Below are 27,978 nucleotides of genomic sequence, written 5' to 3' on the forward strand. Positions count from 1 at the left end.
AGATAAAGAAATCCAAGAACATAAAGTTAAAATACATGAATTTCCAGAAACAGATGATGAAGAAGAAAAAAAACTTGTTAAAAAGATAAAGGTAGGTTCATCCCTGTACATACACTAAAGTAATCTGAGGCCTTAAAAACATACTACAGCGTCCACAGGAAAGATCAAAAGTATCAGTGTTTTAAGTAGTTGGCTTACAAAATACCTAGGGAGATTTAATGTTGAATTCAACTTTATAGTTAACTTTGAAGATTAGCTAGTACATATAATAAGCAATTGTGTAAACTACTGAGGTGAATAACACAATCCTTATTTCAAATTGTTTTTAATTAACTGGCTTTCATATTATATAATTTTTTCCCTCTTAAGAAACAAGTGATGAGAAAGGAGAGAATTCCTTCTGTTATGTTTTAATTGCCAGACAAAAATTGTATCTCTTTTATCTTTATAAAAGCCAACCAAAATTACAGCTAGATAGGAGGAATAAGTTCTAGCGTTCTGTAGCATTGTAGGGTGGCTGTAGTTAACAGTAATTTAGTCTATATTTTCAAATAGCTAGAAGAGAGGATTATGAATGTTCCCAATACAGAAAAATAAGTGTGAGTTGATAAATGTGCTAATTACCCTAATTTGATAATTACATATTTGTATACAGGTATCAGAATACCATACTCTACCCCACAAATATGTACAATTATGTTTCAATTAAAAATAATAAAAACCAACCAAAAATTCACATCAACACAATTTTCTGTATTTTAATTTATTGTGGTTTTCTAAGTACTTTGTCCCTGAAAATGGTATACTGAATAATGGCATTATGTAGGCAAATACCTTGGAATAATGAAATGCTTATACCTCGCCAGTGGAGAATTTCTGCAGTTATATAAAATAGCTGGTTAGATATTTCCGGGAGCCACAGAATTGTGAAGGGCTACACATGGATGAATACAAATCCAGTCACCTGGATTTGAAGTTCCAAAGTTAGAGCTTAGCAAATATACTATTCCCTGCTTTAGGTACTGTTACAGTTGGTTTGTGATCAAGTAGTCAGGCTAGTCATTAGCCTCCTTTTTTTTTCCCAGATGCTAATATATTTTTTACCTTTTTCCCCCCAAGTATGGGACAACTTTCTGTAGTGATTTTTAGTAAATAATTTGACCAGTATATGCTTGAATATTCTTAACTTTAAAGAGAATATTTAATTTTATTTATTATTTACCTTGGTGGTAATATCATGTGATGTCAATTTACTAAATATTGGTTAAATGGCCTATAAAAACTAATGCAGAAACTATCAAAAGTAATTTTTTTTTGGCTAATCTGTTGAGTCATGTAACTTTTTTTATTCTTGAAATTTGTGAATACTATAGAGATGTATTTGAACAAGAATAATTTGTTTTATAGGACCATTTACCTCTTGCTGTGGTGGGTAGTAATACTATCATTGAAGTTAATGGCAAAAGGGTCATAGGAAGGCAGTATCCTTGGAGTGTTGCTGAAGGTAAGGTTTTCTTCAGTGAATGAGTTTCTATAAGATCTCAAAACTGTGATTAAAAATTTGTATTTATAGTAAGGAGTATAATATGCATACTGTATTGATATAATCTAGATTTCAAGGATAGTACTGATTTCAGGTTCTTGTAGTCTCATTTTCCTCTTAAATACATTCATGGTTTTCAAACCTGTATCCTACTAAGTCAGGCAAGTATGTGTTAAGTCCTAAAGTTGTAGTATAGGTTGAACATTCAATTTTTTTTTTTTTTTGAGATGGAGTCTCACTCTGTCACCCAGGCTGGAATGCAGTGGCATGATCTCGGCTCACTGCAACCTCCGCCTCCCGAGTTCAAGCGATTCTTCTGCCTCAGCCTCCCAAGTAGCTGGGAATACACGTGCGTGCCACCACGCCTGGCTAATTTTTGTATTTTTAGTAGAGACAGGGTTTCACCATATTGGCCAGGCTGGTCTTGAACTCCTGACCTTGTGATCCACCCGCCTCAGCCTCCCAAAGTACTGGGATTACAGGCGTGAGCCACTGTGCCCGGCCTAGGTTGAACATTCTTAAAGAGAAAATTCAAAATATGAATTGCTCCAAAATCTAAAACATTTTGAGCACTGACATGCCACTCAAAGGAAACGCTCAGTGGAGCATTTTGAATTTTGGATTTTTGGATTAAGGATGCTCAGCCAGTAAGTATAACACAGATATTCCAGAATTCCAAAAAAATTCAAAACACTTCTGGTTCCAAGCATTTCAAATAAGGGATACTCAACTTGCCCCACCCTGGCTGGCATCCCTGCCTCCTTATTAAGTCTATTTCTGTTTTCTTATTTGAAAACATAACTAAAATTGAGGGGTTCTTTACCTGGGGCCCTAAGTTTGCTCCCAGGGAATCTAATGAACCTCCTGGAATTAAACATTTTGGAGAGAAGGCCAGTCACTTTTATCGGAATGTCAGATGGGTCATGGACCCTCAAGAATTATTTTAAAAATGTATAAGCCCAGTTAAAACATTCACAGTCTCCTTTCCTCAGTGCAAAAGTTGCCTTTTTTGACATCGCATATTTAGAGTAAAAAAATTTCATTAGTAAAAGATACTCTTTACTAGTTTTGTAAGGAGTTTTTTGTTTTTTAACCTGCTATCTTAAATTATTAAGGGTTAAGTAAGGGGTTTTAAATACCAAAAAAATCTTATTTATAACACCAAACCTCAGAAGTCCTTCCTCTTGGCAATAGGTTTATTGTATTGGTTTAATCTGATATTTAATCTTCTGTATTATAGTAAGCTGAAACCAAAATTGAGACATGATTGTTTTATGTTTGTTGCTATTATTTTTGAATTTTTTTTTTTTTTTTTTTTTTTTTTTTTTTTTTTTTAAGAGACAAGGTCTTGCTATGTTGCCCACCTGGCCTCAAACTCCTGAGCTCAAAGTGATCCTCCCAAGTCATGCTCCTCCCACATCACATCACTATAGGCACACACCACTGCCCTTGGTTTATTTTGAACAATTCTTTAATTTTTAGGGTATTGTTTCAAGTTACTGTCCTTATTGACAATTTTCCCACCAGTGACCCCTGTACCTTGTTCCCAGCTCTCTCTGTCATGCCCAGGCAACTTTCAGTTGCTGAGTTGAGGCTTTAGAACTTACATACCCCTTAAAAATAGGCACCAGAGAAATTGATTTGCATCTCTCTTTTGTAGTTTACCCCTCTACTCCCAAGTAATATTCCTGTTTGTGATACATTCTTTAAAAATAAAAGTAAAGAATCTTAAAGTTCTTGGCTCCCTTTTTCATTTTGGTTACCTTAAGATTTTTTTCTAAAGTGATTCCCCCTTCACTTACACCACTGAATTTTTTAAATGTATTATATAATAAATATATTTTTTACCAATAATGAGAAAATGCGTGATTTCCCCTTTCAAAATTTCAAAGTTGTTTCCGGAGAGCTCATTTTAGTTAGGTTGACATCTGTTTCTGGGGATTAAACTACAGTAAGATAATAATATAGTACACTTCTCTGTCATGCCCTTACATTGAGTACTATGTTAGTGTTAAATCTCAAAAAAATTGATCTGAGCTGTTTTGCATTTCCCCTCCCTTGTTTTTACCCCCCAAGTTCCTGTGAAATATTTTTTGAAAAGACTAGGCTTAGTGAAAATATAATATTTGTGGTCTATGTTTTTCTTACAGTTGAAAATGGTGAACATTGTGATTTTACAGTTCTAAGAAATATGTTGATAAGGTAAGTGCAAGCAATGATGGAAATAGCGTAAGATTTTCTTTCCCTAAATAAGAATTGGATAGATTTACTTTTTGCCTTCTATAAATGTAGCTAATTTAAATTTATATCTTCAGTCTAGTAATGAAGTAAGCACTACAGGTAGACGATTCTTTCTCCAAGGTTTTGAAGTCATCAGCAAAAGTTACAAAATAATTTGTGTGTCTAGGGATACATAGGAAAATTAGTCTCTTTACTTTATCGTTATACTTTGTGTTGAGGTTTAATACTGAAATAACTATGGAAAGTGAAATAGAAGAGGCTCTTCTTCTTTCTTAATGTGAAAAACTTGTGAAAACTATATAAGAGAAGGCTAGTTTTTGAGTCAAAAGCTAGAATTTGAATGTTAAAAGGTGCACAACCTGGTAGCTGGTGAGTAGGGCATATTTTATGTACTGGAACATAGTGAACAAAACCAATCTTCCTATCAGGTGAGAAAAAAAAAATCCCTACACTGTGTCTTGCACACCTGCTGAAAGAGAAGGAAAGCCTATGGGAGCAGGACATCGAGGCCATCCTGATTAGAGGACCAGGACTGGTAAAGAGGATCTCTTACTAATGAATTAGAAAAGCAGCAGCAGAGAGGAAATCATGAAGAAAAAGTGTAATAGGACTAGAGATGTTAGTAGACAAGGAATAGAAAGGGCATCAAAATGATCCTCAGTATTTTCATGTTGAGACACATTCATTCCCCTCCCTACCTGACTCCGCATTTCCCACTTCTCTCTCTTGCTTCTCTATGCCTTTAGCACATACTCTCTTTAACCTCCAGTTTTAGATGTCTGTCTTAAGTTGATATCTATTAATTTTCATACCTCTACCCACTTTCCCAAAACATAAGAATCTCTTTTGCTGTGTAAAGAAAGGTAGTTACATAAATATGGATAATAATTGGAAATCATGGAATAACAAGAAGGTCATTCTCACAAGTGAGAAGTGAGGGGGAAAATTTAAGAGAGTCAAACTGCTACCTCAAGAAATACAATAGAGATGAGAGTGAATTTTGAAATGAAAGAAATTGACATGTAATTGATCTTTATTTTCAAAGGAGCAGGTGTTTTTGGTAGGAACTGCATGACAGGGTTGATTGAGCAGTTGGGGTTGCCAGGCCTCAATTAGGGGAGAAGAGCAAAAGCACGAGAAGGTCATCCTCTGGGTTTTGAGAATACAACACTTCAGGCTGTGTTATGAACTATTCCCTTCCTCTTCCATTCTTAATGTGTGACTTCAAAAGGATACATATTAATAATATAATCTGCTATGACAGTATATAAGTAGAGAATGTTTAATAAATACTAATTACCATTGCATTCCTCTTATTTTTAAATCTTCTATGGTACTTGCCCAGTGCTTGACATGGTGGCATTCTATAACTTTTTCTTGTGTATTTTAAAAGTATACAATCAATAATTTCCTACATACCTAAAACACTGTAGAGGGGAAAGCTAGTTACTAAGCCAGAGGTTACTTTGTTGAGATAGAGTCTCGATCTGTTGCCCAGGCTGGAGTGCAGTGGCATGATCTTGGCTAACTGCAATCTCCGCTTCCCGGCTTCAAGCAATTCTCCTGCCTCAGCCTCCAGAATAGCTGGGATTACAGGCATGTGCCACCACACCCGGCTAATTTTTGTATTTTTAGTAGAGATGGGGTTTCAGCATGTTGGCCAGGCTGGTCTCAAACTCCTGACCTCAAGTGAGCCACCAGCATTGGCCTCCTACAGTGCTGGGATTACAGGTGTGAGCCACCACGCCCACCCAGCCCAGAGGCTACTTTGAATATTTGAAAGTTCACAGCCTGGCAGCTAGTGAGGGTCCTCCCTAGTATAAGCATTACAGAGCAAATTGACCATGCCTGCAGGAAGATTTAATACAGCAGAGCAGCAACTTTTATGCCTAAAAATTCTAAAGTTATACATTATTAGAAAGATGTATATTTAATTTAGCTCACGTCTTTAAGACAAAGGCATCTACTGGATATTTAGTAAGTACCTGAAGGAAGGAAATACAATATCAGTATTGCAGATGTCTGTAAATCCCAAGTAATTGAAATCTTCAGGTCAAAGGAATAGTGATTGCTTCTAAGAAAGAGTCAAGTTCAAAGAAGTGTTTGCTAATTAAGAGAACTGACTTACTCCAGGCAAACCAAAGAAGGCAATGGAAAGGAGGAAAACTATACAAATATTTTCAGGGTGTGGAGATGGGTGTTTCAGAAATCAAATACGGAAAGAAAACAAAAGGAGAACAGAAAGAGTTATGGTACAGCAATGGGAAATGGAAGAGACAAATTCCTGAAACTGTGGGGAAACTGTATTGCTAATTACCAAATTATTTTGAGAATGGAGGAGTGGGTTGAATCATAAAAGGTTAAAGCATATTTAATTAAATGGAAATAAAGACTTATATAACCTGAAAAAATCAGAATTATGTAGTCATATAGAAGTGAAAGTGATTTTAGTGAAAGGAAAATCATCCATTATCTAAAACATTAGATGACACTAACAAAAATAGCTTAACAATTAGTAAATTCACCTTACCTTTATTTTACACATTCATGCAAACATTTCATGTAAGTATTCTTCCTTAGAACCGTTAATGATTTTTCAGTGATGTAGTGACGATATGTAATATGTAATAATTAAAATTAGGCCGGGCGCAGTGGCTCACACCTGTACTCCCAGCACTTTGGGAGGCCAAGGTGGGAGAATTGCTTGAGCTCAGGAGTTTAAGACTGGCCTGAGCAACATGGCGAAACTGCGTCTCTGCTAAAAATACAAAACATAGTTGGGCGTGGTATTGCGTGCCTGTAGTCCCAGCTACTCAGGAGGCTGAGGCGGGAGGATGGTTTGAGCCTGAAAGGCAGAGGTTGTAGTGAGCTGAGATCGTACCACCACACTCCATCCAGCCTGGGCGACAGAGCAAGACTCTGTATCAAAAAAAAAGAAAGAAAAAAATTACATAAACTTTCTTTATATTGGCATAGGTGTTTATTCTTATCATCTCCACTTAGAGAAACTGGTAACAATAATTTATTCCAAAAAGTGTTTATCATATCTTAGCTTCAATCTTGAGTTACCAATTTTGTTAAAATTCCTATTTTCTGCTATCTGCATTGGGACACAAAAGGTAATGGTGTGTTCCTTGTAAAGGGGGACTTATAGTTGAAGAGGTATGATGTCACCTGTGACGTATACTTGTACCAAAAATGAATGACAACCAAGAAGAAAATGTTCATGGTTGGAATGCTTTGATGTCAAGGCTGGGACAAAGGTTTCCAAAGCAGTTGAACTCTTTGACGAGAGATTGACAAATTAGCATGAACTGTTCAGTGTCAATCACCAGATATGCCAGGAGTAGGGAGCTGTCTGACTTGCCCGAAGTGGAGTGGTAGAGCTTTAGAAGTAACTATTGTGGCTATAAGAGAACATGAATTTATCAAGGGACAAAGTCTGGGAGATGAGATTTTTGGAAAACTCAGACTTAGGACTAAGGGGAGTGAACTATCAGAGAATTGCATGGAAATGTCAGTACGAAATGAATCAGAGTAATTGAATATCACATTTTATTCACAAAGGGGGAGATTCAAGAAGCTGGATTGTGAAGTAACAGTAAAGGTTTTCTGGATGTAAGGAATGATAAAAACAGTACGACAATACGCTTTTTTTTTTTGATTATGGAGTCTCACTCTTGTACCCAGGATGGAGTGCAATGCACGATCTTGGCTCACTGCAACCTCCATCTCCTGGGTTCAAGCGATTCTCCTGCCTCAGCCTCCCAAGTAGCTGAGATTACAGGTGTCTGCCACCATGCCCGGCTGATTTTTGTATTTTTAGTAGAGATGGGGTTCCACCATGTTGGCCAGCCTGGTCTCAAACTCCTTGAGCTCAGGCAATCCACCTACCTCGGCCTCCCAAAGTTCTGTGATTACAGGCATGAGCCACCACACCCAGCCAACAATACACCTTTATGTTTGTCTCCCAGAAGGGAGTTTTAGTAAAGTGGTGAAGATGAATGATGGCAGATATAGGAAGTTTGAGATAGAATGGATGATGAGAAGAGAGAGGACTGACAATACAGAGTATTGCCACACCGTGTGTATCCAAGAACACTACATTGGTAAAGGATATCCATGGAGCAGCTAAGGGTATCTTCAGTGTCTTGAATAATTAAATAATGATGACATCATCCCGTATTTATTGTAGATTTATCTCATATGTATTGATTTTATATATGATGGAAATGCTGTAAGCAAAAATTTGTTTAACCAAAATACCACATTCACTAAGACAGTTTGAAGAAACAGAAATTTACTCTAAAATTCCCTAGTTTGAAAACAACTTGATATGTCATCTGAAATGTATTATTATGTCTTAATAAAAACTCATATATTACCTTAGTAATATTGCTAAAAGGCAGTTACTTTTAGATTTTATGAGCTTCAGTAGTAGCCAATCTGCACTCTCTTGTCTAGTATTTAAATAGATAATACAAAAATGAATACTCTTTCATAGAAAGGTCATCCTTCAGTAACTGCTTTGGGAGATTTGTGGTTTTTTTTTTTTCTTTTTTGAGGATTCATTTTATTTATTTAAAAAAATGTTTTTGGCCGGTCCCGGTGGCTCACGCCTGTAATCCCAGCACTTTGGGACGCCGAGGCGGGTGGATCACAAGGTCAAGAGATTGAGACCATTCTGGCCAACATGGTGAAACCCTGTCTCTACTAAAAATAAAAAAATTAGCCGGGCGTGGTGACACGTGCCTGTAGTCCCACCTACTCAGGAGGCCGAGGCAGGAAATCGCTTGAACCCAGGTGGCGGAGGTTGCAGTGAGCCAAGATTGCGCCACTGCACTCCAGCCTGGCGATAGAGGGACAGAGGGAGACTCCGTCTCAAAAATAAAAAAAAAAGAAAAAAAAATGTTTTCCCTTATGTTATTTTAGGAATCAAGCAACATGGGACGTGTTGAGGAGACAGCACAATCGGGCAGGGAGGAGGGTTGAAGAGCAGACAGGCTCGCTGGGAGAGCGGAGGACAGGGACGGGGAGAGAGGGTGGGATGGAGAGGGCATCTGAGGGGAGACCGTCAGAGGTCGACTGCTGTCTCAGGCCCTTTTTCAAAGTCATCCCAGCTCTTTGAAAGGGGCTCATTTGCCATTTAAGAGCTGTTGATGTTTCTTTAAAAATGAATCTGAGGGTGTGTGGCTGGGCAGCAGGCACCAGCACCAAGAGGAGGACAAACAAGGTCCCTGGGCTGAGGATCCCACTGTGGGCAAAGCCTGTAGTGCAGAGAAGTGGCGGGAAACTTAGGGCTCCAAGAGGCAGACCTACAGGGAGCTGGCCATTTGCACCCACCCTTCCTATCCTAGGCAAAAGAGAGAGCGAGCTGAGGAAAAGTTAGAACTAGGCTTCTTTAAAGTAACAGATTAAGCACTATTTAATTTCTGCTCTAGACCTCAAAGGAGTTAAACCAGGCGACTTCCACCAGATTTTCTTAATTCTGTGTTTATTCCATGAGAAGCTGTGGGCTCGATCCTGTACAAGTTCTAGAACTTCGTGGACCCTGTAGAACCTGTATGGGCAATTGAAGTGAGCGGAGAAACCAGGAATCTCAAAATATCTCAATATAAAGACACCACTCCTTCCCCTCTCTTCACTGCTCCCGCAAAAGCAGGTCCTCCACGCCACTGCTGCCTACCCAGACCGCTGCACTCTCACTAATGAGGACATTTCTTTCTTGACTTCGCTGTGCTCTTGGCCCAGTGACAACAATCAGAAATAATCCGGCGCGATCAAGCCCATTCTACCCTGGACAGGGAGTAATATTTCCATCCAAGGCCTCCCTAGTGGCTTTCCCTCTCTGAGCAGCGGGGACATGGAGCAGCTGTCAAAACGCCAAGGGAGGCCCAGGAAAGATGCTCATCTCTGGGGAGGAGCGGAGGGGACAGCCAGCATGTCTTCAGCCAGGAAGGGGGATGACAGCACAGGGCAGCCTGTGGGGGGTATGGCGGGGTGAGAAATCTTCCTGTGGCTGTGGAAATCTTGATAAGGTGGCGAATGTGTTGTATAGTGGCATCCCGAGGGCTGCCTGCCCTCCCAGGCACCCAGGGCAGGCAGGCAAGCTGCACGCTGTCATCGCCTAAGTCAGAGGCATTGGGCACGCTTAATTACAGGGGAAGCAGAATCTGACTGCACTTTCTGTGCCAGCTGCTGAGTTCGTTTGCATTGTCATTTTTTTTTCCTTTTTCCTACCTCAATGGAATAAATCTGAAAGATGTTTAGAGCTAGATTTTCACCAGCAGGTCTTCAGAAATGAATACAGAGATGAGGAATTTCATCCATTTATCCTTGCATTGGCTGAGCAAATATTTATTAAGTGCCTGTTTTATCCAGGTACTGTGCTTGGTGCTAGGGGGGTTCTCAGATTTGTTTTCTAAGGTGAAACAATCGGAATTTGGAGCCACCGATATTTTCCATGCTCATCACAAGGGAGAGGGGAGCTATAATATTTGGACATTACAATGAGGTAAACTGGAAGTAATCAGCCCAGAAGACACTGCCTGGTTCCTGGAAGGTGAAGATTGAGATGCAGGCTCATAGGTGGGAAGCTCTGCCTTAGATCTGGGCATTGTGATATTTCCATTAATGAGGCATAAGGTGGAAAGGTGGTGCCTGTCATCTGGGCTTGGCAATCTCCTCAGTGCCCTAGAAGAAAGTCTTCCCTCCTATGGCCATTTCTCTTTCTCTTTCTTTTTTTCTTTTTCTTTTAAATTATACTTTAAGTTCTAGCGTACATGTGCACAACGTGCAGGTTTGATCCATAGGTATATGTGTGCCATGTTGGTTTGCTGTACCCATCAACTCATTATTTACATTAGATATTTCTCCTAATGCTATCCTTCCCCCAGCCCTCCACCCCCTGACAGGCCCCAGTGTGTGATGTTCCCTGCCCTGTGTCCAAGTGATCTTATTGTTCAGTTCTCACCTATGAGTAAGAACATGTGATGTTTGGTTTTCTGTCCTTGTGATAGTTTGCTGAGAATGATGGTTTCCAGCTTCATCCATGTCCCTGCAAAGGACATGAATTCATCCTTTTTTATGGCTGCATAGTATTCCATGGCGTATATGTGCCACATTTTCTTAATCCAGTCTATCGCTGTTGGACATTTGGGTTGGTTCCAAGTCTTTGCTATTGTGAGTAGTGCCGCAATAAACATACATGTGCATGTGTCTTTACAGCAGCATGATTTATAATCCTTTGGGTATATACCCAGTAATGGGATTGCTGGGTCAAATGGTATTTCTAGTTCTAGATTCTTGCGGAATCGCCACACTGTCTCAATGGTTGAACTAATTTACACTCCCACCAACAATGTAAAAGCGTTCCTATTACTCCACATCCTCTCCAGCATCTGTTGTTTCCTGACTTTTTAATGATCGCCATTCTAACTGACGTGAGATGGTATCTCATTGTGGTTTTGATTTGCATTTCCCTGCTGACCAGTGATGGTGAGCATTTTTTCATGTGTCTGTTGGCTGCACAGATGTCTTCTTTTGAGAAGTGTCTGTTCATGTCCTTTGCCTATTTTTTGATGGGGTTGTTTGTTTTTTTCTTGTAAATTTGTTTGAGTTCATTGTAGATTCTGGATATTAGCCCTTTGTCAAATGGGTAGATTGCAAAAATTTTCTCCCATTCTGTAGGTTGCCTGTTCACTCTGATGGTAGTTTCTTTTGCCGTGCAGAAGCTCTTTAGTTTAGTTAGATCCCATTGTCTATTTTGGCTTTTGTTGCCATTGCTTTTATTGTTTTAGTCATGAAGTCCTTGCTATGGGTCTTAAAATCTCTATGGAATCTAAATTTGGTGTCAAGTTAGCTTATTTTTTATTCTACTTTGGGTGTAAATGAAAACAGATGAATGCCACCTTCCTTAACAATAGTCTTTTGTTCATTTTAAATCTGAAATTTTTGTTTTGGTAACATTTTGAATGTATATTAAAGCTTTTTTCAGCTTTCCCCCCCTAGCTATTAATAGAAACAAACTCTTGCTGTTTATTTATGACAGAACACACGCAGGACTTGAAAGATGTTACTAATAATGTCCACTACTAGAACTATGGAATCAGAAAACTGGCAGCTGTGACTTATCATGGAGTTGATAACAAGAAGAATAAAGGGCAGTTCGCTAAGTAAGTATATATTTTTTCTCCAAAAAAAGATATTCTTTCTGTAGTCAATAATCATATTGTTTCATTTTCATTAAATTTCTCCTGGCTACTCAGTAGAAAATTTGGATAATATTCTCTATGCACAACAGCATAAATTTATATTGTTAGCCTTGGTTAATAGTAGAAGCTTTTTTGAATGAACCATTTTGATAGAGTTTTCACTTACAGATTGTGTGGAAACAAAGGACAGCCTTTAAGAAAAGGAATATTTAGATGAATTTATTCTTGGTTACCTTCTCTAATCCTATTCCAGGGAGTAAATTAGCTGGAGTTTCGTTTTCTTCTTTTGGTTGTTAGAGTGGTGTAAGTGACTACGAAGTGTGTAGCTTTGCCCTATTGAGCTTATATCTCAAGCTGTGGTAGTTTCATGTTGGGGTCAAAAAAAGAGATGTGTGAGGAAGCTGGTAACCATGTCTGTGCCCTACTTTTAAAAAATTTGTCATTATTGAAGATCACAATTCCATCATATGTCACTTAGCAATGGGGATACATTCTAAGAAATGTGTCATTGGGCTATTTCCTCATTCTGTAAACATGATTGAGTGTACCTACATAAACCTAGATGGTAGAGCCTTCTGCACACCTAGGTTATGTGGTCTAGCTATCGCTTGTAGGCAGTAAACCTATACAGCATGTTACTGTACTGAATGTTATAGACAGTTGTAACATAATGTTAAGTATTTGTGTATCTAAACATAGAAAAGGTGCAGTAAAAATACAGTGTAAAAGATTACAAATGGTATATCTGTATAGGGCACTTGGTGTGAATGGAGCTTGCAGGACTGGAAGTTGCTCTGGATGAGTCAGTGAGTGAGCGGTGAGTGAATGTGAAGGCCTAGGACATTACTGTACACTGCTGTGGACTTTATGAACACTGTACACTTAGGCTACACTAAATTTACTTTTTAAATTTGTCTTTAGTAATCTTATTTTGCTGTAACTTTTATAATAAATTTTAAAAAACTTTTTGATTCTTTTATAGTAACACTTAGCTTAAAACACAAACACATGAACAGATGTAGAAAAATATTATCTTTATAATCTTTAACCCATAAGCTTTTTTCTATTTTAAAAGTTCTTTCTTTTTTCACTTAGAACTTTTTTTTGTTAAAAATGAAGACATAAACTTACACATTAGCCTAGGCCTATTCAGGGTCAAGATCATCAAAATGCTACCGGGCATTAGGAATTTTTCAGTTCCTATGGGCCACCATCATATATGCAGTCCCTTGTTGACTGAAATATCATTATGCAGTGCATAGCTGTATTACGAAACCATTTTAAATAATGTGCATTTGTAGCTCAGTGTTATCTACCATTAGACAATAATCCTGACGGATCAACTATATAAATACATAATACAAGTTCTCAAAGTAGCTATGGTGTTTTCCATAGTGGTTAACATGCTTTATCATGGAATAGAAAAATGTCCCTTCTTAAATATTTAAAATACAAGATTCTGTTTGAGGTAAGCCTCAATACATGAGCAGAAGGAAGGCTTTTTATCTCTTTTTAGCAAAATGTTTATTGAGCAACTTTGGCACAAAAATTTAAGGATCCATCATAGTGAATATTGTTCATAAAATCCTAATTCACTTTAAACTCATTCTCATTAATGATGAATGTTTTAACTCATTAAAAGAAACACATACACAAAGCTACTGATAATTTTGTATATTAAAAGAAAATATACAAAATATACAAAAAATATACGTACTTATACAATATATTTTTTAAAACATTTGTTATGTTGTCGATATAAGGAATTGTTTAATTGTTCCCATGTCTCAAATGTAAGGCTTTTTAAAGTAGTGCTGTTGGATGCAGGTAAGATAATTCAGAGAAAAGTAGTAAACTTTACAGTATCATTAAGTTTTTTTCCGCATACACAAAATTCTGTGTAGATACGTGAGTTAAACTATGTCCCAGGTGAAAACATAAATAGTAGAATTCTACTGGAAATATGTCTCTTAAAGAGAGGAATCATACCATACTTCATCTATGCAAATAAGAAAAGAAATGTTTGCATTGCTAAAAAGCAAATTGCCCCAGGAGCTAGCATAATATTTTATTTTATGTTAATAATAAGTAGGAAAATAAACATTTGAGAAGATCAAGCCAACTAGGGAATGGCTGTAATTGGAATAGATATTTGATATGATTTGATAAATTAGATTGTTACTACTTCATTGAATAACACATACTGAATCTGAAAGAAATCGCTTAGAAGTTTATCTATTGGTTGTATCTTACATTGTCTTGAAAATGTTAGCAATTTCAAAAAATATTTTTGTTAAATTTTTCTTTAAAAGTCATTAACAACTTATGGTGCTTTAGCTGATGTAAGGTGCTTTTCCTTATAGCTCAGTACATATCCATGAATAACTGAAAAGAAAGACTAATGTTTAAATAAGTGAAGTAAGCAGGTATGAGTTAGGCTTCTTTTAGTGTTCTTTTTGTATTGCTCTCATGCGACTCTCCATAGCAATGTATTCTTTAACAGTGGTAGTGGGGACGGGTTGAGAGTTGCAAGAATTTTGGAATGGAACATGAACCTATTGAAAATTTATAGTTAAATTGATCTTTGGCAATGTATGCTTCACAAAGTGCTAATCACACTTTGGTTTTAGAATATAAGCTAAACTTTTTAAAGATGTTAGACATTGAATAGTAAAATACATTCATGTTCCACATAACAATGTTTTGGTCAATGACTGACTGCATATACGACAAGATCCCATAATATTATAATGTCTATACCATAGAGCCTAAGTATGTAGTAGGTTATACTATCTACGGTCGTGTAAGTACACTCTGTTGTTCACACAATGACAAATGAATTTCTCTGAATGTATCCCCATTGTTAAGCAGTGCGTGACTGTAGATCAATTTATCTTATATTTAAATTTTCTGAGGTAGTTTTGGGCAAACTGTAGAGGCTATTGAAACATGAAATAAAAATAAAAATTAAAAATACATGTGTAGATGTCTGAAAATGTGCCTTTCTGTTAATAGCCCTGGAGCAATTCTATTTTAGAGGGACTTAAAACGAGAATTAGATGCGTTGTTTAAATCTGAAGAATAGCTGAACTTGTCCAGTCAGCTATAATTTGTCTCAAGGTTAGATCTGGAGAAGTGGATGCTGTTCTTAGCAGCTATCCAGTAATTACCTGTTTCTGACAAAGAACGTATGGAGCCATCAAAGTACTTCTTAACTCCTTAGAGAATATATCTTGCATCCCTTATGGAGGGTTGTGGGTGGCTGAAAGCCACAGAGAGGGTAGCCTCTCAAATCAAAGGAAATTCAGCAAGGGTCTGTAAAGGAAAGGGGAGAAGAGTTGGTCATATCAGATTGCTGATCTCTTAAAGGAAGTGATTCCCAATAAGAGGAGGGCCATCTTGTTAAACTTCCTTCTTGAACTTTTATCTGCCTCCTTTTTTCTTGATCTTCTTTGTACCTTTTACTTAAAATCACATTTGATTGGTGACTCCTTTTCAGAACTGATGTGTATCATTGGTACCAATTGTGACAATAGATACCTTGCTCCAAGTTGGGGCACACCCTAGTCTCTCTTTCCCTTATGTTAATTTATTTTTCTGTTCTCCATAGCCTTTTCCATCAGTCATCTTGGGAAAACTTTATAAGTAAATGGCTAAAAATACAGGTTCCAAAGGCAGATCCTCAGAATTCTTCATACAAGAGTTTTCATTGATCTAAATAGAAATAAAGACAATTTTCTGAAAATTTCAAGTTGTTTCAAAAAATTAAACTTAGTTATATCTTTTACTCTTTATTCAAGTGTCCTTTCATAAAATTATAATGATAGTAGTTGGAGTTTTGTTTATGTTTGGTTTTAATACTCTTACTTGGCAAAACAAGATGTTGGCAACCATTATTACTCAAAATTTTTGGAAATTTTTATTGATCTTTCAAGTTATTTAAGTGAAATTCCTTTGGAAAATTTTGCACATAGTGACCTACTAACCACTGGAGCAAAAAAGTATGTAAATCTACTTGCTTAATGTATTCTTTAGGAAAGACAACCACACATAATTTAAATGAAACATAATTGTTTTTTATTATACTCCAAGGGTGGTTCACGTGTAATGCAGCAAAGTAGAACTTGACTAGGTCATCCTTCTGTGGTGGCTGTAATTCTCTTATTGGTCACATGAAGGGGTGTGGCTTGCAGGAATTTTAACCTTATAAAGACAACCCTGGAAGGAGCTAAATCTTTGGGGATTTAGTTTCATATTCGGGTTATGTTGTAACCATTTTCTTTTGCTTGTTTTACTAGGCTTTTTTCATTTCTTTGGGTTTTTAATTTCGCTGATAGGTTTATAAGCTTTACTACTATATGTGTGTGGGTAAGAGTTTCCTATTTAAAAGCAGGCAGGCAATGATATAACTTAAATGGTTTTTCCAGCTGTTTAATAAAAGGTTTTACTTGGAAAAAAATAGTAAATGTGAAGACAAAAAGTGATTTCCCTATATTTTCTGCCTTGTCAGCATAATTCTTTATTTCAATTTTCTAAAAATTAATAAAGATGTCTAGAAGTGAGGCGTTAATTTACAAATTAAAAATGTGAAATATTTTTACTGGTGAGAGACTTCAAAAAATTCATTTTAAATATGCATGAACATTTTTTCACAGTATTTGAGTATGTTCGGTCAGATTATTTTTACAAGCCTAAAAACTTACAGTATCTTAACTGTTAGATATTGCAAATTTCTTTTAGAAAGTACACGCATTTAGCAGGTTTAGAACTTTGAACAGACTTTCAGAAGATAATTGCACAGCATATTTATTTTCATAGTGATTTAGTGTAATGATTACGAACATAATTTGGGAAATAGATTAGCTTTAGCGAATTTTACTGTACATTTTTTATTTAGGGCACATACCTTCATAATTTAATTGTGAAAGCTATGCATTTGCCTTTAATTGAAGCTTTTAGCATGCTTTACTTTTAATGTGCTAAATCGCTAATTTTTGTTCCTTTAGATATGATACAGTTGAAGGCATGTAAGGCGGGGAATTGTTTTTCCAAAGACATAGTAGTTTTACTATACAGGGATTTTTAATATTTAAATTTTGAATTTAAAAGAAGTTTTTTTTTTTCCCTTCGAGATGGAGCCCTGCTCTGTCACCCAGGCTGGAGTGCAGTGGCACGATCTTGGCTCATTGCAACTTTTGCCTCCTGGGTTCAAGCAATTCTTCTGCCTCAGCCTCCCAAGTAGCTGGGATTACAGGTGTGCACCAGCACATCTGGCTAATTTTTGTATTTTTAGTAGAGATGAGGTTTCACCATGTTGTCCAGGCTGGTTTTGAACTCCTGACCTTGTCATCTGGCGGCCTTGGCCTCCCAAAGTGCTGGGATTACAGGCGTGAGCCACTGTGCCTGGCCGAAAAGAAGATTTTGAAACATCATTGCATGTTTTCTCTGCAGTCTCTTATTTTCCCCTTGTAGTTATTTAAATAATAATTTAGGTAGCAAAATTACCTGCTCCTTCCCAAGGATAAAGTAAAATAAACATTTTATAGATGAGTTATATAAGTAGGAGTAGATATTTAATTATATCTGATTTCTAATTTAATGTATTTACAATCACAATTATATTGTTGAATAATCTTAAGTTGCTTAAACATACATATTCGGTTACTTAAGATTAGCAATTAATCGTTTTTAGATTATTTCTTTTCTAAAGCCTAAAAAAGATTTTTGGGGTGTTAGGGGACAGTGGGAATTATAGACTCTTTGAAAACGTAACAAAAGCTTTGGACCCTTCAACTGGAAGAATGCTGGCAAACACATTTGGTATGCTGTTTCAGGGCAGTCACTGACACTGTGTGTGCTCAGATCAGAGGCAACTATATTAAAAAACACCTGCCATTAATATGAGAAATATATTATTAAGAAGGATCTCATCAACTTTTAACCAAAAAAAAAAAAAAAAGATATTTACACTTGAAAATGTATTTCAGCTGACTCCACTTTTTTTTGTTTTTTTTTTGGAGACGGAGTCTCGCTCTGTCGCCTAGGCTGGAGTGCAGTGGCATGATCTCCGCTCACTGCAAGCTCCGCCTCCCGGGTGCCACCACGCCCAGCTAATCTTTTGTATTTTTAGTAGAGATGTGGTTTCATTGTGTTAGCCAGCATGGTCTCGATCTCCTGACCTCGTGATCCATCCGCCTTGGCCTCCCAAAGTGCTGGGATTACAGGCGTGAGCCACCGCGCCCGGCCTCAGCTGACTCGCTTTTAAAATGCAAGTTCTTGTTCTAAGTTAATATGTCTGGTTACTTTCATTTTCAGAACTTATGATCCATTGCTTAATTGGAAAAGTATATGGCAGGTTTGCATGTAGAAGTAAGTTTTCTTTCAGTGAAGAAATATCCTTGAGTTAAATAACATTTTATTCTAATTTACGCAATTGCGAAAACAGATCATCTTAATTAAGAAAAACTGGTAGCCAGTATTCTGTCTTTTTTGTTTTGTTTTTAACATTTTCACCCTAGCTCTCTTGCCTGCTTCCTTTATAGAAAAGATTGCTAGGATGGTCAGAAATATTTAGCCAAATAAGGAGAAAAGACACCATAATAAGAGTGTGTCAAATCAGGGTTAAAAGTTATGGGTGAAATCCAAGGTCTGGTTTCTGTTTTTAAGCCATGAGTTAATTCTTTTCTTAAAATTAGTGTATTACAATAAAATTTACCCATTTAAAATATAAACCTTAATGGTCAAAGCCTGTTTTTATGGAGACAAAACAAGCATGCTTTATTAACAAATTTAAAGAAGGATCTACCTCATTTAATTTGTCCCAGGGTATTGAATAATTTTCAGAGACTCTCAAAGCAAAGAGCCCACTTATCTTTCTGCTCCTGGGCTGAAAGCACTAGGTACTTTGGTATTCTCTTGTGTCTCTGTGAGTAAGTATATTGGCCTTAACATAAATCCCACCTGTAAATATATCTCAGTGTGAAAAATTTTGAACACAATTGTCCAAAGAGATTTGAGTCCATGGACTTTAACATCGACCGAGTGAACATTTTTTTTTATTTAACTATGCTTATGTGTATATTCTGGCATTTAAAAAAATAAAATATTTGCTTCTGATTATCTCTAAAGTATGTGTGTGTGTTTTAAATCATTGAATTTAAGACTGAAATATTTGAGTTAAGTGGAATTAATTTTTTTTTTTTTTTTTTTTTTTTTTTGAGACGGCGTCTCTCTCTGTCACCCAGGCTGGAGTGCAGTGGCGTGATCTCGGCTCACTGCAAGTTCCACTTCCCAGGTTCACGCCATTCTCCTGCCTCAGCCTCCCGAATAGATGGGACTACAGGCGCCCGCCACCATGCCCAGCTAATTTTTTGAATTTTTTTTCAGTAGAGACGGTGTTTCACCATGTTAGCCAGGATGGTCTTGATCTCCTGACCTCGTGATCCACCCGCCTCGGCCTCCCAAAGTGCTGGGATTACAAGCATGAGCCACCATGCCGGCCAAGTGGAATGAATTTTCAAGAGCATTGAAGTTACTATAAGGGGCCTAGAAATATTCTGTACATCTAAATAGTGCTCTAGGTATTGACTAGTAGTGATTTCCAGCGTATCAGTTCAGTTACCAAAATAAATAATAATATTGTTCATTTTTGTGGTGTTAGTAGCTGTCTTAGAAGAGATTGTAATACTTGAAATTTTGGTAAAACTAAAAATACTCTACATACATTAACTTCATTACTTATTTTCTGTTTTTCATGTTAAAATGTTGTTTAAAGAACAAAATTAAATGATTTTCTTCTGATATTTTATTCTGTGAATGTATTTTGGGAATTTTTTCCCCCATTTTCCTTCTACAGTTTATTTGGTATGTCATCATCCTTAGATTTGACATGTAGTAGGTTTAGAGAACATCTTTGCTTTTTACATTTTTTTCATAAGTTTTATATATGAAATATCACGGAAAGAAGTTCTAGGTTACAAATATATTAATAATGGCATATATACATATATAGCATCTCTCTTTGTTTTCATCAAACTGTTTCATAGTTCTATTATAATTTTTATTCACAGACATTTAATGATTACCCTTAATATTCATGACAGGAGCCCTCTGGCACAAATGGAAGAAGAAAGAATGGAGCATGTAGCTAAAATGAAGAAGATGGAGATGGAGATGGAGCAGGTGTTTGAGATGAAGGTCAAAGAAAAAGTTCAAAAACTGAAGGACTCTGAAGCTGAGGTAATCAGTCCAATATTCCAGCTCTTAGCAGACACTGTGTTCCTTTTTAAATAGTATCTTCAGTAAAATTTATAGATAATATAACCTTCTTATATATTTTTTTAAAAATTAATACCCTAGCGTAACAAAATGGAGAAATTTCTAGAAGCAAGCCCTGTTTACAATAAAATAATATAGACTTCAATACATAAGTGCTTGGACATAGTGTATTAGGTAGGACAGCATAATAGAGTACTTACAATGAATTATTAAAGTTATAATGAACAAGTGTGAGTTGTGAAAAATAAAATTATAAGCCATTCCATACAGGTGGCATAAGAACACTAAAGATGAGAGTTTGGGGTGGATGTATGCACAAAAACTAGCGCTAGGATAATAATAATTGACCAGACTTATTTGTGTATGAATGAAAAAGAGGGAAATAACCTTTATTGAACTAAAGACATGCCTGGATAAATTACACACAGTTAAAGGAGAGAAAATTAGGGAATGTGATATTTTTGCTAACAGGTTGGGCCTTCTTTATTTATAATGTAGTGTCAAGGTAACTCCTAGCGTCGCAACATTGGGCAGGGTAATGACAAAACATCCCAGCAGACGTATCTACCATCTTGAAACCCTTCTAGATGTCGAGTTATACATTTAGTTTCTATTAATCAAAAAGACCTTGGAGACATTTCCTTCAGTAGGTGGCAAGAAAGAAAAGTTGGAGAAAAGGATAAACTTAACATAAGAATCCATAGAGCAGTAGTTTGATAGATATCTGAGAATAGTAGGAAAAAAATTGGGTAATCCCAAAATAAATCAGTGATTTCAGTATGAAGTTTTCTCAACATAAATCTGTTATAATTAAAAATTACAGGCCCTTGGGAAGCGTGGAGTCTGGGACGCCCAGCGCGGGCCCGGAGCAGGAGGAAGGGAAGCGCAGCTCGGTCCGCGTGGGTGGAAGGGACGTGAAGCCGCCCTAAGGTGGTGGTCAAGGAAGGGCTCTACGGCTCCCAAGCTAGGCCAAACGCCTCCGGCGGCCGCGCCCAGGCGCCCCTTCCCCTGTGGGGCAACCCTAGCCGGAGACGCGTGAACCACCTCCGTAGCCGCCCCGCCAGCACCCCCAGCCGTGCGCCCCTGCACCGTGCAGCTGCCCTGCGCATGGAGCCCAGAGGGACAGCAGGCCCGGCCCCCAGCACCACCGGCCTGCCCGGAGGTTCGGGAAACTGGCGTCGCAGCGGAGAGGGCATCGGGCCAACGCCTCCCCCGAGGCTCAGCTGCGGGCTCCCAGGCGTAGGCACCCATGGCCCTTACGCTGACCGTAGCTTGGACGCCGCTGCCGCCGGGGTCCAATGCCGGTCATGCCCATCCCGCGGGGGGTGTGCTCCTTCCATTGTCCACACACCACCTGCCTGCATGCGGTCTGTGGGCCGTGGGCGCCTCCGACCTGGCCCGCACCAAGTACAACAACTTGGAGGTGTGCATCAAGACGCGCTGGCTGTAGGGCTTCATCCACTTCCTGCTCTACTTCAGCTGCAGCCTGTCACTGGGGCACGCTGGCCGCCTTCTTCTGCCTGCAGTACTTGGGCGTTAGCGTCCTCCTGTGCTTCCAGCGCAAGCTGTGGGTGCTGCTGCTGCTGCTGGGCCGCTGGCGCGTGGACTTCCGCCTGGTGAACGAGCTGCTCATCTACAGCATCCACGTCACCATGCTGCTGGATGGGGGCCTGGGCTGGTGCTTCATGGTCTTCGTGGACATGTGAGGGCCGTGGGCGCGAGCTTGATGTATCGTCCCGGCCTGTGGCTGTGTCCTCTCCATGGGTGGGATCGGCCAGGGCCTTCCCTTCCGCCCATCCCGCAGGCAGTCGCTGCTGCCCGGCGCCCATGGAGAGAAAAGAAAGGGCTAAGACTTCCGTGATGGTGCGAACGCCGTCCCTAGGCTGGCTTCCTGCGCCCACCCTCCCCGTGTGCACTCTCAGGGGCGGCGCCCACCTGCTGGTGGCTCCTGCTCACACGTCTTCAGGTCGTACTGCGGGGTGGGCCTCTCTCCAGGACCACAGCTGCCAGGGACTTTAGACATCACCCTGGGAGGCCGCTGGACACAGAGGGCTGTGTGCCCAGGAGCAAATCCAGAGGGGGCGGGGGGGGCGCCTGGCTGCACAGCCCCTTCCTGCGTGCCCTGGTCCCAGCCGCAGCCAACGGGACACGGAAGACTCCCCTCCCTGACACACCACACTGCCACAAAGCTGCTTACTCTGCCCTGGGCCGCCTGAGGCCTGGCACTGCCCGCGGACCACCCTCTGTGTCTCACCTGAGGGGTTGTGTGGGTTCTGAAGCCCCAGCCAGCCTTCAGGGTCACCTTGGATTGTGTAGATGCAGTCTAGCAGGGGGCCGGAGTGGGGCTCAGGTGGGAGGGGTCTCAGCAGGCTCCCAGCTCGGGCTGGCCTGGGGGAACCCCGGGAGCCAGGGGCCAACTCCAGCAACACTGGCCTGTCTGCCTGTTCCTGTAGGGCTGTATGTCCTGCAGATGCTGTGGATTTCTGGGGAGGAACCTCCATTCCTTTCCGGCTTTTTTTGCGGGGGAGGACTTTGGGCCTCTTTCTTTGAGGGAACACCCTCAAAGAAAGCCTGGGAGATTGAGGCTGCAGTGAGCCAGGATGGGGACTTGCGCGTCCGAATGTCCGGAGCAGGCGGCAGAGGCTTCAGTGTGGCAACCACAGCCCCGGAGCTTGTGTGGCACCAGCAGCGTCTTAAAGCCTCGGGTATATGCTGAGAACTACTCTTTGAAGGATGGAATGTTAACATTTAAAGGACCCGTGAAGAGCTCTGGGCCAAGTTCCCACTAATACCCTAAGCCATTAGAGAATTAGGCATGCTCATTCTAGATGCTTTGTCTTTTATGAAACCACATCTAGAGTGTGTTTACCAACATCCCTGTGGTAATGAGTTTGCAAATCATCATGTATATGATACATGTAAATACATAAATAGGTAAAGAAACCCTTTTAGCCTTAATACAGTTTCTCCTTAAATTCATTATGCTGGAAATATTTGGGGCACAGCCAGCAGCACGGTACATCAGCCACAGCACCAAGCATCTTTCATTTATTGTGTCATCTAGTACACACCACAGCCCTACAAGGATATTATTGCCCATCTCCCCTTTATAGATGAGAAGAAGGATAAGTTAACTTAGTATGCCAGCATTTAAACCCAGTTAATTTTTAGGTTTGCTGTTAATTGCTAGATAGGTCTACAGTCCTGTTTTTCACAATTTCAGAATGGAAAAAGCTCTGAAAACTGCAAAACCTAAGATGAACTAAGTTTTAATCCTACATATTGTGAATATTTATATATTTTACTGAGAAAAATAAAAAGTAATGCGTTTGATTATACTTGTTGCCCCAGATAGCCCAGGAGGTATTTTATAAACATATACTCCTTTCTAAGCAGTGTTGTCATTTTAATAACAGAAAAATGTTGAACTTTGAAAGGCATCTGACCCCATGGGTTTCTTAAGAGTGAGATTGTGACCTATACCTTTATCTACATGCAGTTAACACAAAAGATAATTACTTACATATGACATAAATGTAAGTTAAAGAATGATGAACACTGTAAGCCCCACCACCAGCTTAAAAAAACAGAATGTTATCAACTCATTTGAAGACCCTGTGTGCCTGTCCCCTATTGTATCCCTCTCTCTCCATTCCCAGAGGTAACTATTATTCTGAATTGTGTATATGTGGTTCCCTTGCATTTAAAAAAAATAACTAGAGACACTTTCTTATGTTCCTACTTTCTGACATTTTCTTAGTAACTTGTTTGCTGTCATCAGGAAGATTTCACCTGACTTGACTCATGTTTGCTTAAATGTGTCTTATGTGATTTTGTTTTGTAGGAATTGCATGAAATAATTGAAATAGGAATAAATCTGAAGTCACTTTGGGCTTGCAAAAAAGAAAACAAATTGTATGCAAAATTATATTATAATCCAAATTCAAGATGTTAACTCACCAATGTAGTAAAATCTATAACAGAACATAATTCCTGGATAACTGAAGGTTTTGAATAGCCCTTGGGTATTTGGCATAGTAGGATTTAATCTGATTTTTAAAATTTGTTGACTTTTTTCAGAAATGGATTGACTTGCACCTAAATGAAATTACTTATCTAATGATCTCTTGGACGTAAAGCTCTTTGTTTCTGCAGTTACTTTGCATGAGTGTTTACTGCCTCTCAGTCAGCATTCTTTACAGTATTAATACACAGAGGAGGAAGGACCACCTGCATTAGAATCACTGTAACTTGTTGAAAATCCACATTTCCAGACTTAACACCCAGATATTCTTTTTTTTTTTTTTTTTTTTTAGTTGCACCAAAGGCGGATCCTAGCTAAAAAGGGCCCGCGCTGCAGATTCAATATAAAAACACAAAAAGTCCCACCAGTTTAGTAACAAAAACTCCAAAAGTGAAAACTGAGGGGGCAGAGGAAGAGACCCCGGGCCAGGGGCACGAGGAGCCCTGCTCATGGCACCAGGCCTGGCCGTAGGGTCCCCCAGTTTTGCTGTTGCTACGAGGTCGGGGGGCAGTGATGGTCCTGTGGGAGCCACCGTTTGCCTGGGTCGGGGACCCTCATTTCTTCTGGGGTGTGCTCAGCTTCTGCATGCCCCGGATCTTGTCCAGGAGGCCAGAGATGAAGGCCTCTGTGGGTGTGTAACAGTCAACCAGCAGCTCCTTGACCCTGGCAGCCCAGGCATCGTCAGTCTCCATGTCCAGGAGCTCATCCACATCAATCTCCAGTTCTGGGATCTACTCTTCCTGGCAGTCGCAGAGGCACGTGAGCTGCTCCAGGATCCACTCCTCTAGGTTGAGGCGCTTCCGTAGCTCCTTGCCGTCATACTTGACGGTGACCTTCCCTTGGCGCCTCACTGGGCTGTCTCCTGCGGCCCCAGAGGGGCTCTGAAAGTAGACGCGTGGTCCTGGGCCGCCACTGCCCGGCCCGGGGGCCAGGGCCGCCAACGCAGCGCCCCCGCGCGGTGCCGCTGTCCGCCTTGGCGGCCGCCGGGACCACGTGCACGCGTCGGGCAGTTCCCTGCGCCGCCGCCTTCGGGAGGCCCGCCGGCTGGCTCTGGTTAGGTCCCCGGCTCCGCTCCATGCTGCTCGGCGGCGAGGGCAGCGGCGGGGGCACCCGGGGGCAGCTGCAGCATGCGGAGCCCCCGGGCAGGGCCTGGCCGCGCCCCGCTCCCTCCCCGCCGATCCGCCTGCCCTTGGTCCCCGTGACCGCCACCCCTTAACACCTAGATATTCTAATTCAGTACATCTGAGTGAGGTCCAGGATTCTATATGTTTAACAAACATCCCAGGTGATTTGAATGAAGACCAGTGTCTGAGAACCACTGCTTACAGGAATCGGAGTACTTCACTGGCATCTTTGAGCTCTTAGGGTCCTAAACTACCTGCTTTCTTTTCACTTGTCTTAGCTTTCTACACTTGGAATTGGGTGGCTTGTTCAAGTCCTGGTTCTTCCACTTTCTGGCTAGCAATCTTGGGCAAGTCACTTAAATTCTGCAACTATTTCCTCATCTGTACAATGAGAACAGTGATCACTGCCCAGCCTCCAACGTATTTGTGATTAAAGAAAAAGGAGATAAGATAGTAATTTTCCATTATAAAGTACCACACATTGTTAAGTTTATTGCTTCTTTTTTTCCCCCTGTTTCCCAAGATTATTGTCTTGGGTCACTGGCCTTTTCCGTGGCAGGTCCTAAAATAGGAGGAGTCCTTGACAGTGCTTTCCAGGTAGTACTCTGAATTTACAACAGCACTATTCAGTGCTCATACTCTTATCATTAGGAGTATGGATGAAACATACTTCTGCTTCTGATTTCTTAAACAGTTTTGTTTTATATATTGTGCTGTGATTTAGCTCCAGCAGCGCCATGAGCAAATGAAAAAGAATTTGGAAGCACAGCACAAAGAATTGGAGGAAAAACGTCGTCAGTTTGAGGATGAGAAAGCAAACTGGGAAGCTCAACAACGTATTTTAGAACAACAGAATCTTCGAGGTAACTAATAGCAGATTACTCAGAAATGTGTGTATTAATGTTTTAAAGAATTGTTTTCCTACTTATTTAAAAAACATTAGAATAACACTTAAAAAGTCATCACCCATTATCATGCATTCCAAACACAACGGTTTCCATGGATAAATATTTTTATATGGATGGATACAGCCTGTGTCCATTAGCAGTATTTTTTCAGTACATTTTCCATGACTTAATATTCATAATTATGATTTAGCAACTTCATAACATTCTCCCCAGTTAACTCACCTGAATTGGATTTCTTACCTCCTCCCCCCAATTATTGGACATAAGGGTTGTTTTCAAATTTTGGCATACAAAGGGAACATTGCTCAAAATCTATTATATATTTAGGGGTACATTTTAATTGTGTTGAATTATGTTTTTACGATAAAATTCTTAAGACAAAATGTTAGATATTTAATTTCCAATACAGCTAATCAGTTACTTTCTCTCAATTTATACAAAATTCAATATTTGTACCTTGATTTTCTTTTCCTTCATAGTTTCATTTAAAACTGAAAAGTGGCATTCCTATATGGATTCTATAATTTATCCTCATTACTAAACATTTTCAGATTTGACTTTGTTCTACTACACTAGCCTACTGTTAACATTTTCCCCAAAGAAGAGGAAAATAGATTTGTAAAAGCAGTTGCACTTCAGAATGCAAATGACAGTGGGGGAAAAGAACACCCTGTTTGATTCCAGTTGATATTTTTCAGTTCGTGCTGTTTTATTTGGGAAGAATTGTTCTTGTATATTAAAGTGGGGTTTTGCCATATTTTTTACTGCTTATCCTGGAATTTTGTCAAATATTTGATTGTCTAAGAAAATACTATTATAGGTTAACATTGTCTTAGTTGTTTACTTCTAAATCTTGTAATTTCTTTAAATGAAAAAGTAGTATCTGAAAATCCCAACATTGTTGTAATTGGGTTAGCTATTGTTGTTATCATGTTGTCTATCATGTTTATAAAATAGTCACTCATCTTGATTATTTTCCTTTCATCATTTAGAACCTTGGAAAAGAACAAGAAGAAAGGGCAGATCTTTTAAACCCTCTATTGACCACCAGTTACGTATTAGTTGCCAATATGCCAGCTTGGACATCAGTGTTGGATCCGTTTGACCAGTTTGCACTAGTTTTATCCATAATGATGGATTTAACAGCATGACAAAAATTATTTTTGTTGTTGTTGTTCTTGATGGAGATTAAGATGCCTCGAATTGTCTAGGGTGTTCTGTACTTAGAAAGTAACAGCTCTAAGTAGCTTTCCTACATTTTCTTTTTTTTTTTAATTAAACAGATATCTTCGGTTTAATGCAAGAGAACATTTTACAGTTGTACAATCATGTTCTGGTGGTTTGATTTTTTACAGGATATTCCCAAAAAAAAGGACTCTGGAAGGTTTTCATTGAGGATAAATTGCCATAATATGATGCAAACTGTGCTTCTCTATGATAACTATAATACAAAGGTTCCATTCAATGCAGCATATACAATAATATAATTTAGTCTAACACAGTTGACCCTATTTTTTGACACTTCCATTGTTTATAAATACACATGGGGAAAAAAAACCCCTATATGCTTACAGTGCACCTAGAGGTTTTTTTTTATAACAGTCTCTTTTTGTTTGTTTGTTTTGGATTCTTTAAATATATATTATTC

General features: G+C 39.2%; 2 pseudogenes; one reads left to right on the forward strand and one right to left on the reverse strand.

The window, feature by feature from the left end:
• LOC747484 (septin 7 pseudogene) lies at positions 1-27,636 on the forward strand (annotated as a pseudogene).
• LOC104007158 (protein phosphatase 1 regulatory subunit 14B-like) lies at positions 24,821-25,465 on the reverse strand (annotated as a pseudogene).
• Positions 27,637-27,978: the final 342 nt, after the last annotated feature.

Source organism: Pan troglodytes, chromosome 6, assembly GCF_028858775.2.
Source record: "Pan troglodytes isolate AG18354 chromosome 6, NHGRI_mPanTro3-v2.0_pri, whole genome shotgun sequence".
Classification (NCBI taxonomy): Eukaryota; Metazoa; Chordata; class Mammalia; order Primates; family Hominidae; genus Pan; species Pan troglodytes.